Here is a 5356-nt window from a genome sequence, read left to right on the forward strand (position 1 = left end):
AAAGTGAAACAAAATAACTTTTAAGTATGACACTCGATTTCGAATATCAATATATTTTATCTATTTTAGCCCTTATTCACCCTCCTCCTTAAAATACATTCACACCATCCAGAAAGGTTTTTAAGTCAAATTCTGGATCATCATCAATCTAACTTTCAAAATCCTCAAAAAAAATGGCAGGTTTCAGTGGTGGAAAAGAGTTTATCTTTATTCAAATTTGCGGATAAACTTGAAAATGTTCGTTCCAAGGAGAAGAAAGTGGTACAATTTTTAAAACAGTGTGACTTTTTAAATAAGTCAGAAAACAGAAATTGGCTTTCAGGGATACTTTGTATAACGCTTATAGAATCCAAAGACCCACATTCGCATCAATAGTAAACGACTTTACTGACAAGATGATACATCAGTAGGGGCATCCAGAGGAATCCAATAAATAACTCACTTGAATAACAAAATTGTATGATCATTTTAAAAGTAAATAAACACTGAACAAAATTTTCTCAAATAAAAGAAAATCTTTCTTCTAATTTTTTTTTATAAAAACCACAATGGAATTTTCGGAGCTTATCAATTTGAAAAAAAAGTATTTAGTACCGTCAAACGGGGCAACATGCAAAAGCAGGGTTAGATGCAACATTTGTATACCACAACACTCATTCAATTTTTATTTCAATATACTGTAATAAAGTTATCATTCAATGATAACAAATTGATGATGGCATAGTTTTTAACATCGTGAAGAAGTTTTTTTCAGGTTTTGAATTGTCACAAAAAAATTAAAAAATCGAGCAATAAATGTACAAAATTTTACATTTTTCGGTGTCGTAAAAAACTTTGCCTAGTATGACGGATTGGCTTAATGATATCACCTACAAACTTGATATTGCTTTCATTATCCTATACCAACACTGTTGGTGTATAAATATTTTTCGAATAATCACTAAATTTTTTTAAACAAGTATTTTTATAATTCAGTTAGCTGTCTGGGGCAAAATGCAACAAAATGCAAATCAGAACTAAATCTCATAAATCGCGTTTCCATATGCTGGGATGTGATTGTTTTGCATTATGCGTTTGTTAACATTAAAATTTCATCCATCCTAAGAATTATTTTCATGATTTAAGCTAAAAGAATATTTTGTAGAATTTTTTACCCCTAAATGTATGCAGCAGATTAACACTTTTTTCTTAAAAAAAATTTCACAGAATAAAATGGAAATTTAAGTTGAACAACACCAAACATTACTGCAAATTGTGCATTATGCGTTATGACATTACAAATGTATCAAAAACTATAAATTTTTAAACGTTTTCATTCGATTTTTCATTAATTACAGAGTTTGTTGCAACTTACCCCTTTTTCGTAGTAGGGTGATAATCGCATGTTTTTGAAAATTAAGAAGAAAATGGTAAAAGCAATAATTTTTCTGACTACGTCAGTTTGGTGTCCCTTCAACCTTAAAACTTTTGATGTACAAAAGGTATGATAATCTGTAAGCATTAAGATTTTAGAAGCCATTGAAGTTGAAAATTGTTGCATGTTGCCCCAGTTGACGGTATCTGTATCGAATAAAACCATTCGTGAATTTACACTTAAGATCATTAAGTTATAATATGGAAAATAACACATTTTTTCAGTTTTTCAATAGACTGTTTTTTTTTCAGAACCAGAAAAAATTGATTTTTCAAAAATATTAAGAATCATAGATTTTTTATAAATAACTAACAAATATGCGAAACCCATGAATGTAATGATACTTGGAATTCGAGTGAGTTATCGTTCAATCAATCCAAAATATTATTTGAAGAAAGATGTAAGTTTAGAAATGAAATCATGTTTCAAAGATATTTTTGAATACTGCTTTACAGAAACTAACTATTCAAAAAACATTGAACATTGATCTAGATTATCTCTTCGATGTCTTTATCTATATAAATATCGAAAAGATATTTTTTCTTGTAACATTAACAGTAGCAGTTACAATAAAAGTAACAGTATCTGAATTAAAAAGTTAAACCAGAAAAATATTCAAAATCAAATGCTCAAAATTGGTTTACTTAACTTGTTCGATAAATTGCCCCAGAGTCTGGGTCAGCTTAGTACCGAACCCAAGCACCATCTTCTCTTCTTCATGTATGCTTATGAGAGCAGTTGCTTTTCAGGAAGCACGAATGTGGTACTCTTTTTGAAAAATAGACCCAGTTTCGCAAACTCCCTGATTCTACGGCAAGCACTCTTGCGTGGCCATGTTTGAAAAACCCAAAGGCAGTCTGAAACCAGACTGGCTGTGTACTTATGGTTGAAGGTGGTGAAATACGCGGACCACCTTTCTTCGAAGCCGTAGCCTCAGCGAGTCTTGTGGTTCATTCATTTCCTTGCTGTAGATAAAAGGTGTGAATTATGATTCTCCAAATAAGACATATTGGCGGCAATATTGTTGTAATGTGGGAATATCCGCTGGGCTCGAGAAAAATGAGGTTAGATTCTGCCGGTTTGATTCGGAAGTGGTGAAAAATGGGTTGTGTTTGATAATTAAAGTGATGATATACATTAAGAAGGGAAGTTCAGAATTGTATATTAAAATTTTTGATCATTATCTGCTATCTTATAATTGATCAATTGATTTTAATTGAACTGATTACAAAAAAAAAGAAGCAACTGTTCCGTAACTAAAAATTACTCAATTGGGTTCGTCTCTTCGCCGCTGTTGAAGTTGTTTGTTGGTGATTTCGAACGGCTAATTATGCCTAACCAATTCACGAAAATCGACTCGCAGGCTTGCGAATCTAATGGGACAATTTGAGTTGAGTGAGTGTGTCTTCCATCACACCAGCCAGCACTCAACGAAATCCGTGGCCCATTAGGTCGACAAATGGCGGGCAGAAGCCGTCAACAGCCTCATCTTTTTAGAAGCAATAAAACCGTCATATAGGAAAAAAAAACTAACACCATACCTACCTGCCTTTCTTCCGCATTTCGCGGATTTTGCTGGTCGATTTTTGAAAAAAAAAAAGAAGGAAGGTGCCAATCGCCGTCATCATCAGGTTTGAAACTGAAGCACTAAAATGTAAATATTATTATCATCATCTATCTGCCTACCTGCTGGCGCAGGGCTACGCTAGCTTGAATAAATAAATGTATGGTGGTGGTTGGTGATGAGCCATGGTGAAGTGATGGCTAGGCCGCGTTTCGTTGACTTCGAAATTTCACCTTTGCTTGACTGCAGGGGTGCTAGTTCCGTTCAGATTTCGTCAAAGAATTTTTTGTGGCCGTATTTTTTAATCAACAACCTTACTTTAAATATTCACAGTACAGTGTAGCACTTCTAAAACAAAAAATTAATTCGGAAAATAGTGAAAGCACGACGATGGTATAATGATATCAAAATAGCACATAAATTTCTTAAAAAATTATCGTAAATGCTTGAGGAGCCCAACAAAATCTGTTGCTCAATATATGAGTGCTTCATTGAGCGAAAAAAAAAAAGTATCACCATGTGTTTTGCTTGTTCAAGTATTAATGATTGGCAACAGTAGTTCACAGCATTTTTGAACTCAGTAAACTGAAGGTCATTGCTAATGTGAAATTGGGCGCTGAATCTGAAAATGAAATTCAAAAAAATCTCATTAGAACCGTTTTTGAGTTATGCTCCAAATATGAAATTTCGGAAAAAATTAAAAAAGTTCTAGTACTTAGATTAAAATATCTCGGACGGCATAACAGTAATTTGAAATCCCTCTTTTACATATTGAAGGTGATTATTGTTGATATTAGTAACTTTATGAGGAAATTTTTTTAAAAAAATGCTTTTTTTCAGAGAAAATTTTGTTTCAACGAATGTTTTAGACTCGATGGTAGCATTTAAAAAATCTTATTTTCTTTTGTGCTCAAATATCAATTAAAAACAAAGATTTCAAGTGATTATTTATCAAAATCGGAAAATTGAAAAAGTTATGGCTACTTTACCATAAAAGTATTTTTTGTAGTTTTTCGTAATTTAACGAACCGCAGTACACTTTTCATAGTAGAGGAAGAATGAAACATGATAAATCTCACTTGCTCCCAGTCAAAATTATTAATTGGCTTACCAGAAGGTCACATGCCAAGTTTCAGGAAGATCTGACCATAGAGAGGGGTTGCTTGAGTCTCAAAGGTGAATAAAATTTTGAGGTATTTTGCCCGGAAGGAACGAAAAATACTGGTTTTTCATCAATGAAAACCAGTATTTTTCGTTCCTCCCGGGAAGAAAACCTTAAAATTTTATTCACGCTTGAGACTCAAGCAACCCCTCCCTATGTTCAGATCTTCCTGAAACTTGGCATGTTACTTTCTGGTAAGCTAATAAATAATTTTGACTTGGAGCGAGTGAGATTTACTATGTGTTATTATTTCTATACTACTATAAGTGTACTGCGGTTCGTTAAATAATCAAAAACTGCAAAAATTACAGTGATGGTAAAGTAGCCATAACTTCTTCAATTTCAAGCCATTTTAAATAGACAACCACTTGAAATATTTGTTTTAATTTGACATTTAAGGGCAAAAGAAAAAAGAATTTTTTGAATGCTATTTTTGAGTCTAAAACTTTTGTTAAACAAAATTTTCTCTAAAAAAAATGCGTTTTTTATAATTTTTTCTTCAATAAAGTCACTAATATCAACAACACTGTTGGTCAAACGCAAAAACAGAGTTCACATGATCGATAGAAAATTTATTCACCTTCAATATGCAAAAGAGGGATTTCAAATTTCTGTTGTGCCGTCCGAGATATTTTAATCTTAGTACAAGACCTTTTTTAATTTTTCTGAAATTTCAAATTTGGAGCATAACTCAAAAACGGTTCTACTGAGATTTTTTTGAATTTCGTTTTCGGATTTAGCGCCTGATTTTACATTTAAAATATTGGTCAGTTAATAAAGTTCAAGATTTTTTTAAAATTTTGTAAACTAATGCAATCGTCGAATGTTTTCTACAGTTTTTTTTGAATTATTATTCAACAGATTACTCAACCATACTTTCTAATGAATCAATTGGCGTTGAGGACAGAAAAAATAAGAAAAATAAGGTAGCAAAAAAATAGTTCCACTTATGTATGTATTTCTGCAAAAGATAGATTAAAATTATCTATGTAGAAGTGAATTATAATGCTTCTACGAACAATTTAACCCTAGTAAGCTCTAGAGTATCAATATGACTCTTTTGGTAGTTTGTCGGCTAGTAACTTTATTCAAGTATATCCAAATGAAAAATTTCTCGGTAACCCTCAATTATTTCTTGAAATCTTCAATTTTTTCATTATTACGTTTGTTCTGGACGCACCCTGAAATCCCAAACAAACAAAAATTTCCTTATCAG

The sequence above is a fragment of the Uranotaenia lowii genome, chromosome 3 (assembly GCF_029784155.1).
Source record: "Uranotaenia lowii strain MFRU-FL chromosome 3, ASM2978415v1, whole genome shotgun sequence".
In the NCBI taxonomy this organism is placed as follows: Eukaryota; Metazoa; Arthropoda; class Insecta; order Diptera; family Culicidae; genus Uranotaenia; species Uranotaenia lowii.